This window comes from Lagopus leucura, unplaced genomic scaffold (assembly GCF_019238085.1).
Source record: "Lagopus leucura isolate 7727_CA_CO unplaced genomic scaffold, USGS_WTPT01 Super-Scaffold_100004, whole genome shotgun sequence".
NCBI lineage: Eukaryota > Metazoa > Chordata > Aves > Galliformes > Phasianidae > Lagopus > Lagopus leucura.
Genome location: NW_024962264.1, coordinates 49,048,659 through 49,063,754, shown reverse-complemented (window position 1 = coordinate 49,063,754; position 15,096 = coordinate 49,048,659). Strand labels below are relative to the sequence as shown.

The window sequence follows — 15,096 nt, the reverse complement described above, 5'->3', positions numbered from 1 at the left end:
GACAGGTAGATAAGGAATCTAGCCCATGCTCCCATCTGAATAAAGAAAAGCTCCCTAATAGGAAGGATAATGAAGCACTGGAACAGGTTGCCTCAGGCACTGGTGGAGTCTCCATCTAGTCTTTAAGAACTGGTTAGACAAGCATTTGTCAGGAGCAATATATGTGCAGTTCATTTTGCCTTCCAACCCCATTTTTCTAGATTCAGAATCAAGTTCTGACCCTGAACAACTATAATGAGCATTTTATCTGTTCCCTGTGTCCTGGGAAGCTAACAAGACTGTACAGCCCTTATCTACTATTGTCCTGCTACTGGAGTCATTGGTCTTGATGGGCATTTGGATCATCAAATCCGAAGGCAAACAGCAGCTTCCAGACTTTTATAACTCGCATTATTTTTAGGCCGTTGCACAGTCCTCATGATTGATCTGCGTGCAGTGCAGTGTCTTTGCTGTAAACCCTGAGGGAGGGCAGAGAAGGGGTTCATGAAGACATAATTTCCAAGGGTGATAAGCTTGCATCTGTTTTGAGCTGTAAAGTGGCACTCGTTGTGAAATCCTCTCAGAGCTTACCTTTTAAATGCCAAGCAAGCACAAGACCAAAAGCACATAAAGAAATAATTGAAAGGCTCTGGAGGGAAGCCAAGAGGACGTGGCTGATGTTTCACCTAACCTCACCCCCTCGCTCGCTCTCACCCGGCAGCCCTGCCTGTATGACGTGAGCCTCGGAGCTGCAGCAGGCAGCTGCTGCTTGACTGTGCACACTGTCTGAGCCACTGGCAGCAGGACAAGAAAAACAAAGAGGCTAAAAACATAAAACAGAGAGAGATTAGGAACTGTGTGGCCGGGAGTACTCTCCTTTCGCAAGGGTGCCTGAGCCAGGCCCAGAAGGCCCAGCTTGGACCTCTGCCAGCCATGCACCACAGCGCCTGCTCCAGCAGGTCCCCTTGTCCTGGCAGGGGAGGCCCAGCTTGGAGGTATCTGCAGTGCCTCCTGGCCCCATGTTTGGTGGTTCAGCCCTGTCAGGCTAGAGTTAACAGAAAGAACTTGCCATCGGATTTGCCAGGCTTTTTCCTTTCGAATAAACCGCTCTGATTCCCCAGCCTCCAGCCGCTTGGCCTTTATATGCACACAGTCATTTACCTCCTCTTCGCACCCCCCACATACCTTTCCTTTGCACAGGACAGTTTGTTCTTCAATAATCTGTATTAAAACTAATTACCCCATGTTCTTTTAATTACTTGCAGTTGTGTGCTTACTGTGTAAGTTATTACCACGAACAAAGGATGACAAGGACACAAGAACTGCAGAGCCTGACCTGTCAGTGCTGCTAGCATGCTGTTTCCATGTAACCTGGAGAGGTCACATGAAAAACCAAGCTGACAAACCTGACATACTAAGAGAAACCGAGCAATCCTGTATACAGAAATTTGGGCTCAGTGGAGGTGAACAGTGTTAATTATTGATTGATCATATTCAGTTCAGGTAAAGTTTTTAGGACTGACCTTTTATTTGGCCTTAGAATATAAACTGTGCTAATGGGACAGTGAAGCCACAAAGCTTTACAATGGATTTGGAAAAATTCTTCATGTTAACATCAGCCTAAGTGACAAAAGTATTCCAGATCCTAAATGAAAAGAAACAAGTCATAATTTTTTACTAGGTGCTGTCCAAAAGCCTGGAGTTCCAGTCATAAATCAGCAGAACCATGGTCTCCTGACACAAGCAGTAGCAGAGCAGCAAAGCTGTTGCTGAATGGCAGTGAAACAAAAGCAAATATCAGAGACTGGGAGGGGGCTGAAAGCAAGTGTGATTCTCCTTGCTAAGAATGTGAGAGCCAACAAGGAAGAAAAGACCTAAAAATGAATGCACAGTTTGGCCAAAACCAGATACAAAATCAAAATCAACTGGATTTTAGAAGATTTGGTTTTGATTGTTTATTTGTTTACTAGACTTTTTTTTTTTTTATCTGGCTGTTTTTCATTTTGGTTAGTTTCATTTTGAGGCCAAAGTGATGAAACACAACAAGAAAGGAAGTTCTTGTGGTTTTTCAAAGCCTTCCAGAAACAGAGTAATGGAAAACCAATAACAAGCAGGAAGGACTGGAAAGTGTGTGAGATCTCTCCTGCACAATTTGTTGAGTTCACAGAATAGTTAAGGTTGGAAGGTGCCATGCAGAATATTTCTTGAGGCTGTGCAGCCTAGCACAGGGATAGGAAGACATGGTAAACTCAGAGAGTACCAAAATTGGATTACCTTTGGAAGTGTACTGCTCCATTTATTCCCCTTCCATTCCAACCACCCCTTTATGAAGATCTTTTCAAAGATCTTTAGTCTTAGTCCTCCATCAGCCACAGGACTCACTTCATGTATGGCCAGCAATGGCTGGTGATGAGTTCCTATGCTCTCTTCCCTGGGAAGGTCATGCACTTCCTGAACTTAATTAACACTGGTCAGAGATTGCATTAGCAATGTGCAAGCTTGGGCCAAATTCCCAAACACTGTAGAACTTTTTTTTTCTTCCTCTTCTCAGCAAAAACTTGTGAGCTCTAGGGAAGGTGCACAGCCTAGCTCTAGCTGGTGTCTTATTTGCTTCTCTTTACATAGTAACTCCTATTGCAAAAATATGCATGTGTCTATCATTCCATTTATCTAGTTACATTTCAAGTTTGTTTTACAGACTAGTCCAGACAGACTTCTGAACATAGTTAAAATTATTCTCATCCAACCATTGTGCACAAACATAAAGAAAAGTGAATTAACTCTGAACACTGAACAGGCGAGGTCCAATTGGGTACACTCAGTGCAGCATTCTGTCGTACTTGTCATCTGAAAAGATGAAAAATGTTCAGGAACTCACATTTGTCCCATGTGCAGACAGTTACAAAAGAAGCAGGACATCAGGGAAGGGCAGCACGTAGGAACTGAATTACACCCTCAGAAGGAAGTTTCATACTTTAGTCAATGCAATTTGTGGAAGTGTTTTGAGTAAAGAAAGAAAATGACTTCCCGCCCCCCCCCCCCCCCCCTATCTGCAGCTGAAATCTTTGTTTCACTGAGCATGCAAATTCCTTCTGCCTTTGACACGGTGAGTAGCTGCCATTGCTCAGTTATGTGAGTCCTTTGTGGTCTGTAATGCTTGTTCATGACCTCCTGTAAGCAGGGAAGTGGGAAAAGCTCCCACCTTCTTTCACAAGGGGACTGATTTGGCCAAGGTTCTAAATCTCGGACAGAGCTCAATCTATAAAGTAATGGCTAAAAGATTAACTGTCTTTTTCTGTAATTATTGATTATTGATGAACTAGATCTTCAGTTGACTGAAGTCAGCTTGCCTTCAAATCTTTCAGGGAATGTTTGCCACTTTGTCCCATCTCTGAGTTTAACGTATGTGTCAGAAAGACTAGTTTCTGGAATTGTGCAGAAAAGCATTTAATGACCTCCCCATCCTTGCCAGTTCCCCAGCAAGCAGCAAAGAACACGTGGGATTGTGTCCATCATGGTGAGGACCTACAAAGGATGAGTTCGGCTGGAATGGATGCAGGGGCCAGAGAGAGGGCATAGGGGGCTCAGGAGGTCCCCCTGGACATTAGGGAGTTCTCATCTTACCACCTACACAGAGCTATTACACACAGTGGTGAAATGCTTGTGGGTCACACTGAAACCGCCTTTCAAGCTGGTGTACACAGAAAAGTTTCTTTTGTATACTGAACTAATGCGGATAAAACAACAGCACAGGATAAATCGCACTTCACTTTAAAATAAATCTGAGATGGCAGTGTTAATTCATCTTCCACTGTAACCATCTTGTAAAGATTTCTTAAGGCTGTTCACTGAATTTAGTATGTTTCCAATATTTTCAGTCAAATCAAGACTGCATGTCACTGCAGAAACTATTAGTCAGAAAAAAAATAATAATTCCTTTTTTTTCTTCCTCTTTTTTTTCCCACTCTACGTTCTAATTTACCGACCACTGTACAAATGGAACCCTCAGTCCCCCATGAGTGATTACAGAGTATTTCTCAAAGACGTGACAGTGAAATTACTGGCAATTTTTAATGAAAGCAACTGAATATGTTTCACCTTTTAACCAGCTGTTTGTTTCTTTTAGACTACTTGTTCAACTGAAATATTCATCAAACACTATTAAAGGAAACGGTTCCTAAAAGTTCAACACTCCTTCCTATCTGCTCTGGATGGAAAAACTCAAGAACATAATTTCTGAGACCACCCAAATTCAGAGGAGAAGAAAAGGCAGAGTGGAATTGTCAACTTTCTTGTGACTTTATATTGTAAGTTTTATTCATGAAACACAGAATCCAGACATCTGAGAAGTTCACTGTTCTCTCTCGGGAAAACAACAACCACATGAAGTTGTACTATAGAGTAATGTGTTTTCAAGTTCCTAAGCAAATTTGAATCCTGTATTTCTTCCTATTTTGGGGATTTGATGATCTTCCAGAAGCGTAAGGATACATGGTCTTTTTTTCTGCAAATAATCTCATAGAATCGTAGAATCACCAACGTTGGAAAAGACCACCAAGATCATCCAGTCCAACAGTCCACAATGTATTATTTTTTTTTTAGCTACAAGTAGGCATTTGTTTCAGCTCTTTTTCATTCCAATTCAGTGTATTAGAAATGTTCTGCATGGGAAAACAACTAACAGCTAGTTAAAACATGTATTTAATTCTATTCAGTAAAGCACTCCCATTTTCTATCACCTGCTTCCAAATGATACTGGACATTTTACTTTAATGAAGAACATCCTGTCTTTATCAAGTCAAACTCCAGGCACATGTTTGGTGGAAAAGATAAATAGAAATTAAAGAGGAAGGACTTTGTGCAAAGGAACCACAATTTATCGGTGTTAAACCTACAGTAAATTAAAGCAATATTCTCTGAGGCATTTTAGCTAACAGAGGAAGGAACTTCCACACCATTTTGCTGTGTTAAGATACACTCCTCATGATGACTGCATCCACATGTACCTGCACTTGTTCAAATGAACTGTTCTGGACAGCCATGTCCTCAGGCAAAGTTCATCATTTTCTCCCCAACCTTACAAGCATTTAGTGGCATATTTACAGAAGAGAAAGGAATGCAAAGTGCCAGCATGTGAGTACCTGTGAAACTCCAGGGGTTACATGGCTGTGCTTTCCAAAAAGGCGGATATTTTGCATTTTTATATTCACTGGTATACACCTCAGCTGGGACAGAAAATTCAAAAGCCCAGGCACAAGAAAGGAATGAGGGGTGGTTTTTTACAACATAGACCCAAGTAGTCAAAAAGCAGCCAAGGTCAGAGCACCCCATTCCTTTTCAAGGAGAGGAGGTAGCAGGAACTGTGACCCTGCCCTTTCTGAGACTTTGTCCTTTCTGTAGCTTCATGGCTGACACAGAAAATGTAGACGAGAGAAATTTTTCCAGCCCCACAGATTTTAAGTGGGTGGAACATCAAGATACACACAGAAGGTGGATAGATAGTGACAGCACAAGAGTTGTACGTACAACACCAATCTTAAATGGTATTATTTTGTAAGAAATCCACAGGAAACTCTTAGAGGTCTTGAACCACAAAGGTGCCTGGCCCTGCTGCTGAGTTGGCTGGTGCCTCCTCACTGCTGCAGAAATGAACCACTGGGCACCTGCACGGCCACTCCCAACAGACTTGCTTTGACAGCAGACTGAAATTGAACACAGCATGCGCCCACAGTTTCTCCCCTGCACCTGCAAATTGCTCTGAGATGTGCTACAAAATGCACTCAGAAAACCAGTTGACTGATCTACGGATAAGCACCATAGAGTGCCATAAACTCCATGTGTTTTAAAAGACATCTGTGGCCGGATTGCGGTGGCCTCCACCCAGCCTCAGAGCTGAGAGCAGGAGGGAGACAACCCTTCCCTTCTGTCAACATGGGGACCCCTCCACCAGTATGGGCCAAAGGAGCACTTCCTTAGGCTTCAGGAACTCCGGTGAGATCAAGCATCACTTGGAACACTGAATTTTGCAATTCTCATAATCGTCTCACCTCATAATCGTAGCATTTGATAGCAGTGCTGTTCCCAGCCCATCAGTTCATATAACCTTTAATTGCCACATAACAAACATTTTTTTGCAGTACCAAATCAAGCAAAGAATTTATTTTCTGTCATTTGTGATGTCTGGCTTGGAAAAGTTTTTTATTTTTAATTTTTAATTCTGGCTAATAAAGAAAATAATCAGCCTCTGAAACTCAGTCAGGATGTTTTGTTTCGACAAAATCTTTTAGCTAATTAAAGTATTTCAGCTATATTTCAGAGTTTAAGTACCTCAAATATTTTGAATGTTTTAAATATTGCTGAAAGTGTATACTAGGAAATAAAAGTGTGCTGAACAAAAAGTACTGAAAAAATCAGTGACAATTCCATGTTTAACAAACCACTTTATTAAGCAGTTTACTGAATACTTTTGGTTTTCAGGAAATGTGTAGATGTGGCACTGAGGGACATGGTTTAGTGGACATGGATGATGAGTTGATGACTGGACTTGGTGACCCCAGCGATCTTTTCCAACCTTAATGATTCTATGATTCTGTATTACCCAAAGAATTCCACTACATTTCCATGGATTTGTGAACTGACCCAGTATTGTTACAGAAGCTTTCTCCATTTAAACAAAGTTGATTTCTTAGGTTTCATGAAGCCCTGCATTACCTCCTTCAGCCACACTGAATGGACACTCCACAGAGTGAAGCAGGAAAGTTTGAGATAATAATGGAAAAAATCATCTTGGATGTCTTTGTTTTGTCTCTCACTTCTTTGCTTTTGCTTCATGGGAAAAGATTTTTGTGGGAGCTACTCTAAAATGTTCTGGTTCAGAGAAGTTCAGGGATCTATTTTGTTTCAGCTGCTGAATATTGCAATTCCTGTCTTATTATTCTAATCTGAAATTAATTGAGTAATTTGAAGTTACTCTCGTAACACTGAACTGGGAGCTGAAGTTATGCAGCTCATAATAATATCAACCTTTTGTAAACCCGAAGCTGTCTTTCACAGTCATAATGGAAATAGGGAGCTTCTTAAACAGTCAATCTTATTTCACAGATAACAGAGTAAATGTGAGGTAGAAAAAACACTGGATATAAAAAAAGTAATTGAAAGAAATTAAGCCCCACATTTACAACAGCAAAACTAAACAAGCACATTAAAAACTGTATATTCCGCTAGGAGTATTACAATGAAAGCAGTCATCTTACTTTAAACACAGTAAGATTTTATAGAGTAAGCACAGGAACTGTAGTATTATAACTGTTTTCTCACTTTCTGCAACCTTTCTTTCTAGCAGATGCTCTTTGGAATCTCATTGTCTTGGCTATAAATGCAGAAAAAGATAAAGCAATTGGAGAAAAGTGATGAGATGTAAAACAATGGTTAAAGAGTTGAAGAAGAGTAAAATTCCAATTTGCAAAAGCTGAACAGGGAAAAAAAAGAAAGCAAGCATATTGCTGTGACCACATCATGTCAAGACTAGGAGAGCTATTCTGAGCTATGACATTACTTCAGTGAAGAAGAGACTTTATCCTTCATCTGTAGGGGGGAAAAAACGAATTGAAGAAATCTCAAGTTACAGTGTACCTTGCTAAGTGCACCAGTGCTTTTGCAAAATATATGTAAAAATATTCCATCTGCTGGGCTGCATGCCGACACTTCTTTCTTCTAGGAATCAGTCTCTCCACTCAGTCAGGACGACTGTGTGTTTTGCCCCTTACTCCATCAAGTAAATCAAAGGGAAATCACCACAGTAGGAGATAATTTTCATTTGAGTTAACTGGAGTGCTAGCCAAATGTAGAAAAATCATCACCTCTCAAAGGCTCAGACATACCATCTTTTCTAGCAATGTTTCCCCAGATCAAGCTTATTAACTCATAATAATGAAGTATTTTAAACAGTTTAATACCACCTGAACTCTTTTAGAAATTGTTTGATGTACTCTCATGCTGGTTTGGTTTGGTTCAGTTTGGTTTACTTTGGGTTGTGGGAGTTTTTCTCTGCTGATTTTTATGATGAAAGGCATGTATCTGATCTTAGTTCCGTGTTGTGGTACTGGAGATTTGACCACTGAGCAGTTCTCATACAGAAGAGATAATTATTGAGCACACAGCCATGAAAAAAATGAGCCAGGAAAGCATGGTTATTATGTGTATAAGATGAGAACACAATTTGAGAAGATTTGAGAATATGTATTTTTGAAAACTGGATATAGCAAGACCAACTGCTGCTTTCTCTCATGCACCTCATGTTAGTACATCAGGCAAGTATACAGGAAGAATGAAGAATTCTTAAACTAATAAGAAACTCTGACCTGAAACCAAACAAATGTTTTAGGCTGGAATTTGGAAGATTTTATGTCATGCAAGTGAAATACTGGAACAATCCATCATTAGGAGCAGGGAGAAGAAAAATCCTATCTAAATCAATGATAAGGTGTGATAAATACGTGGAGCTGACAGGAGCCAAAATCCACGTGGATCTTACAGTGTCTGCTCACATGCTCCCAGCAAAAAGCTGCTGGAAATAAAAGAAGAATTACAAAGTGCATGCAGAAGCCACTTTGTTAAGCAGTGATTCCCTCTGTGTTTAGGCACTGCTTTTCCTCAGCATCCTTCCCAGCAGTGTGTTTGGCTCTCACAGACCTGGGCTGGGATCAGATGCCACTTGGTGAGAAGCAAGGAGGAAAAATGTTGGAAAGGGTGGTCAGAAAGAAGGTTAAACCACACAAAAATGCTGGCTTCCCACAGGTGGCCTTTCAACACACTCTGTCAATAGCTACACAGATACAGGGAAGAGGGAAAAATAAGTTTTCCTCGGCTGTTATTTGGAGATGAAACACATTTTACCAACAGCAGGGTGAGAGAGTCACACCAAGCAGCTGATTCCTGGTAGACAGCATTAGACAGAGGAATAGGTTAGAGCCCCTTCCTGCTGCTTTGGAGAGGGAGAAAGCTTTCGTGGCTTTATCTGAAAGGTGTGACGCACAAAGATGTGGCAGGTGGAGCCAGGCTGGTACAGGCAAAAGTGACAGGGTGAAGGGAACAGCATGATGTGAAGCAAATGGGTGCTTCTGCTGCAAAGCTGCCATAAGGGAAGAGAGAGTCTGGAGCCGTGGGAGGGTGTTCACGAAGGAAAGTAAGAAGGAACTGAAACTGTGAGGAAAAAGGGCAGGCCTTTGGAGTTGTAGTCTGGATTTAAATGCCATCAGAAAAAAACCGTAAATAGCTGAAATAAAGGGGAAACAATAGTAATGTGGGTAGGGAGAGTAATACTGCTCCATCAATCATATTTCATTTCAAGCCCTGGCTAAATGGGCATTTACTTACACTAAATAGCTGTAGATGAGTGCAGTAGGCATTCCAATAATCCCCAACGCATTTTCTATGTGTAAAAATGCATAGCGAAGTCTCTTTAATATGGCCTGCATTTCAAATTGAGCAGAAGAATTTAATAGACTGCAGCCTTTTGTTGAAGGACAAAGGCAGGGGGCTGTGTAAAGCTGAGCAATACAAAATACTCAGGAGGCTGTATCTGGCTGGTACTTATGGCTCTGTTTTACAGACACGGACTTTGAAGAGAAATGCACAAAAAAAAAAAAAAAAAAGAGCAGGAGGGGTTTAAGGTGTTTTTGCCATGTAGTCTATTACTTCCTGCAATTCATGAGGACTCTTTAATGGTGCATAAAGGTCACCTTTCATTTATGGACTGTCTGTTTGGTTCACAGAAAAAAAAGTGTTCAGATACACTGGGAAAAAACAGGGAAGGACGTGTAAAAAGTAGGGGCCTTCCAAGACATAACTTCTTCTGTAGATACTGACTGTTAAGAAGAGTTGGTCATTGAAACTACGCAACAGAAATAACCTGATTACAGACTGAAAAAAAAAATTAAAAAAATACATTTGCTGTCTACAGTTACCACACAGAGACTTTAAAACCTCAGGCCAAGACTGTTTACTGATGTTACATATGGCCTAAAAAATGTGAGGAGAGATGTGAACTGTAGCAGAGAGAGAAGCAAAAGGAAAATGGTAGCCTAGAGAAGCCTCATTTAATGACTGTATGCATTCAGGAGCAAGGGTGCAGGATGTTTACCTGTGCCCCTCTGTGCAGAGCTATTTCCATCTTAAGCCGGCCCTTTCAAGCAGAAGGGAGAAGTCCTTTTGCTTCAGCATTCAAAGGACACAGTGATTGGCCTGTAGCAACCCTGCCAGACACCTGTGGGCCCACCACAGCCCTCCTGTTCTCTGCTCCTGCAGCACTGCACCAAGGATGGAGCTCAGCCAGCTGCCTTTTTGGCCTTGAGATCCCCAATATCCAAACAGGTCCCACCTCACTGCCGGGCAGAAAGGCAGTGGTGTCTCGTAGCCAAATATCAGCTGCAAAGGAACAAGGGAAAGCAGTGTGAGACTGAATCAAAACCCACAAATCTCGTGTTCAGCATGGGCAGTTTGGTGCATCTAACTGCAGAGCATAACCAAAGGTTTCCAGAGAATCATAGTATCTTTTGAGTTGGAAGGGAACTTTAAAGGTCATCTAGGCCTGCATCAGCCTTTGTTGGGATTCCCACCAAGACCAGCAGCACTCAGCTGCAAGAACCAGCAACAGGCAGCAACATCTTAATTATGATTGAAAATGAGGGATGAAATTTTCACTTTGGAGGTTCTTTAGGAAATATGTCTGCACCTTGGCACAGCAAGGGAAAAATGTGAATGTTAGCCATGATTACAGCACTTCATAAGCCTTACCACAGCCTAGGGCGAAGAATTTATTTGCAAGAACACATTAGAAACCCTGATCAAAATATGGCCAAAGATCAACTAAAACTAAACCTACCTCATCTAAATCAAGGAAATCCTCAAAATCGAGATTAATAGCAAGCTTATACATTTTAGAAAGCACTGTAGTTGTGAGATTTCTTCAGTTGCAGCATAGGGAGGGGGTTGCTGGGTGCTATGTAGGGAAGTGCTCAGCACCTCCTGCAGCAGAAAGTGCCGAGAGCCTGCGGCTGAGCAGGGCCTGCTGCAGGAGGGGATCGGTTTTGGCAGCAGCGGGGGGCAGGAGGGAGCCGGAACTGCCTTCCGCTCCTGCCCCTCTGCCAGACATCCGAATTCCAGACACAAAAGGGCAAAGGCATTTTTTCCCTTTGAACAGCCTCGTGGGATGCTGGGAAGCTGCCCTGGGGACTGCCAAAGCTTTGCCGCTGCCCCTGCGAGCTGCTGGCACCAGGTTCAACTCATCAGCCTGTCAGTGGTAACTGAAGTAGCGCTGGAAACATTCTGGATCTGCTTCCTCTTCTCCTGTTATTTCTGTAGCACAGCTGATGCCATTTGTCACCTGCAGGTAAAAGAACTGAGGTCCTGCTGTCAGTGGGATGTATTTCTGATGTAATAATGCCTTACAGACCATGTTACCTATATCTTCACTGCATTTCTTCTTCCCCTTGCTTTTCCTTAAGGCTTTCTCTTGAAAAATGTTTTGGTTCCACATTTAAAAAAAAAAAAAAATCACAAGTGGAATTTTGACTGAAGCCAAACAAACCCCTGACACTCTGCGGACGCTGATCAGGCAGTTCCGAAGGTGAGCACCCATCACTGCTCTGCAGAGAGAGTGCATGTCTGGGACTTCCAGCCTCCTGCTGGCCCTGTGTGCAACACAGCTTTTGCCTGGAAAGGAGCTGCAACCTGCAGTGGAAAGCAAAATTTATCACTGATCAAAGTCTTGCAAAAAAATCAGGTCCTGATGTTGTAGGAGGAGAATAAAACCAGGCAGTGCTATTATGCAGATTTATTTTTCTTTAATTAAGCATTGAGCTAATGAAAATATGAATGTTTCTCTATTCACTATACCATTTAATAATCATTCTGCATTGCTTTCCTCATTTAATTCAAATGAGTTTTATGCAGTTGCTGTTGTGATGTGAATTTCTTATTGCTTATATTGTATATGTGATTGTTTCCAGGATGCATATCTCCATGAGACAAATTTCTTCTGAAGGGGAGGTTTGGGCTGGCCAAGGATTTGACTATCTTGATCTGACCAGCTCTTAGAGCTGGCTGATGTTATCAGGAGAGGGAATTACATGAGGCCAGGGAGCAGGAATTAGAGCAGGATTTGGTTTTAGGGTCAGGAATCTCCTTCAGTTTTATTATGAGGTTTACTTCAGTGCCAGTTACAGAATCACATTGCCATTCTGAGGAGGCAAATGGTAAAGGTGAAATTCTTCCCAGCTCTGTAACTGTGCTGCCAGCTTGCTGCAGAGCATTTGGGAGGACCATGCTGTAAGTCAATGGAAATGTCATGCCCATGGGAATCAATACAGTAACTCAGGAGTTATTTAATAATGAGACCTAGAGTTAGATTCACCGCAGTAGGATGGCGGGGTCAGAGTAGTGTGTGTTAATTCATCATACACTGTTCAGAAATCAATATCTATTAAAAAAAAAAAGAGAGAGAGAGAGAGAGAGAGAGAAAGTAAAAAGAGGGCCCTTCCTGCCAGAACTGAATCTTCCAAACACTTGAGAAGGAAAAAAAAAAGACAGGAATTTCCTATCATGTGATAGCCTCTTCAGTAGATAAGCATCTGTACACACTGAGAATGAAAAAGACAGACTTATATTTACTTTAGTACAGTTTTTTAGAAGGTGGCAACACTAACAGCTCTCCACTGCGATTCTCATCAATTAATCTGCTGTAACAGTCTAATGAGGAAAGAAGTCACATATCCTCTGCACATGACTACACCATTTTCACAGACTGACTGCACCATTTTCACAGGACTTTTGAAGCTCAGTAAGACCAGCGAGGCCAGCAGAAATAAAGAGAAGAATGAGTCTCCTTAACTCTAACTCAGCACATTCTTTGCAATTGTCCTTGTATGCTTTTATGACTCAGATCAGATTAGGTCACTAATTCTGATTTTAGACTCCTAATTTGTCCATATTTCTTGAAAATTATAAGTCTAAATAGTCTACTTATTTTGACTTCTGGTGTACAAAGCTGATTGAAAAAAGTAATAGAAAGTTAGCTTTGGATGAAAGTATTAATGTTTTTCTTTTTTTTTTCTCTCCAAAAACTAGTTGCTTTGGGTGGAAAGTTTAGTTTCTCCACTGGGATTTTGCTACTCAGAATCGAAATATTCCATGCCACACCAAACCAAAGAAGACCTGAGCCCTGCAGCCCTCTGAATCTGCACCACCTGTAAGGGAAGCCTGGAGGAGATCCCAAGCAGCAGGCTGTCCCCCTACTGCATCTCCTATCCTCACATGTGGCTGATTCCCATATGGTCAGAGGGGTTGCATAGAGGAAACTGAGAACTAAAATAAGTTTCCTGCCTAATGTAGCTTTGCATTAGGGATGCACCTTGTGAAAACAAGTTCCACAGCTAGGCTCGGCACAATGTAAAGGACAGTGTCCTGTTAAATGTTTTAAAATCATATCACCTTCCCAGCAGGAAACTGTCTATAATAACACTCCCTGTGCCAGAATTAACTGCTGCAAACATTTTCAGAAAATCTCATGAGCAACATTGGTAAAATCCGAGCCTCACACACAGGTAGTCCCAAAGCAAGGAGAAGGGCTGAGGCTTCTTCAGGGAAAGAAGAGCGGTCATTCTCTTTGACCTGTGTGCTGGTGGCTGAAGGGACACCCAGTGCACCCAGTGCAAGGCACTCATCTCCTTAGATACCCTAATCAGCCATGGCCACATGGCTCCATGTTCCAGAGCCACGGAGGCTGCCTGGCTGGCAGGTTGCCTGGTCTTTCTTGAAGAACAGCAGTGGTGAGCTGAGGCACAGACCCCAGCACCTGTGTGGTGCACCCCTGTCCTCCATTACTTAACACTATCTCTGCCAATGCTCTCCATCTGTGTCTTCATCTACACTTTCCTACTGAAATTGCCTTTATAAATCCAAAGCAATCTTCCCAGGCATATGTATGAATACTCCATGTACATGGAAAAGCTCTGCTGCCATATACCTTTGTAGGCATATTGCCTCTCTATTCAGCTCAGGATCCTATTCAAAAAGGGCTGCTTGTTTGTCTCACTCCACAGATTTCCTCATTACCTTACTTCTCAGGCTTTACTTTTTTCTCTTCTTGCTTTCTGCTGCCTCTGCTAGGAGCCATTCTTTCTTTCCTGGACGTTTCTGAGTGCAGGAATAGAGAAAAAGACACTTTTTCTTCATCTCAACTGCTGCCACAGGAAAAAAAATGTTTCTGTTTTCCAGAGACATTTTCAATGTTGCAATTGGGAAACTTACATTTATTAGTACTTTTTTAGAGACAGAAGAATATGCAACCTATGCAACCAAAAATGGTATTAACTTTACAGCCCAGGTATGATTGGGTAACATTTTGGAAGTAAACAATCCTCTTTAGTGAACAAAATTTACTTCCTTTTCGTTCTTTACTCTCTTTATTCCTCTGTTCACATTTATTTCCTTCTGCATCTTCCTCTTAATTTCCCTTCTCATATTTTAGTTTTTCTAGATTAATTTTTCTGAAGCTTCCTTTGTAAAGGGCATGCAGCCATTCACATCTGACTGCTCCTTTAAAAAGAGATGACTTCTGTTCATCCGACTCTTGCAGCAGAAAGTAACAGATAAGAACATGCATAATTGGAGCCTGGGCACTCTCCCAACTGTGCACACCCGTCCTTGGCCACAAGCTGCAGAACTCTCCTGCCTGGGATATCTGTGTCACTTAATGTAGGGTTTTGTGATAAAATGAAGTCCCTCAGAAGACCAAGCTATTAAGTCATGTGCACATTTAATTTTCATTTAACTCATCTGTCTAGCCAGTCTTTTTTTGTCCTAGATCAGTTCAAAGAGACAGTCTGCATCCTCTGGGGTTACCATTGCAGCTTAGCAAATTTCTTTGCTACGTTTTCACTAATTCTTCTGCCGAATATCTTCAAGGCTTCCATAAAGCTCCACAAGAGCCGTCAGTTCAGGCTCCCACTCTCAGAAAACAGTGTTAAAGTCTGGTTAGCCTGGTGCAGTTCTGTAGCCCTCTGAAGCTTCAGGAATGGTAAGAACATCCTTTCTACAAGAATGAGGCACAGTGGTTGA

At 41.8% G+C, this 15,096-nt stretch overlaps 1 long non-coding RNA gene across 2 annotated transcripts in view; it reads left to right on the top strand.

Moving 5' to 3' along the window:
• LOC122180334 overlaps positions 1-8,555 on the top strand; it is a 34,792-nt gene extending 26,237 nt beyond the window's left edge. The window contains exons 9-10 of one of the 2 annotated variants that reach the window (XR_006179015.1): positions 4,106-4,286; positions 7,322-8,555. This is a non-coding gene — a long non-coding RNA (uncharacterized LOC122180334). Of the gene's footprint in view, positions 1-4,105; positions 4,287-7,318 lie in introns of both variants that reach the window. The other variant, XR_006179016.1, reaches the window with a different exon arrangement.
• Positions 8,556-15,096: the final 6,541 nt, after the last annotated feature.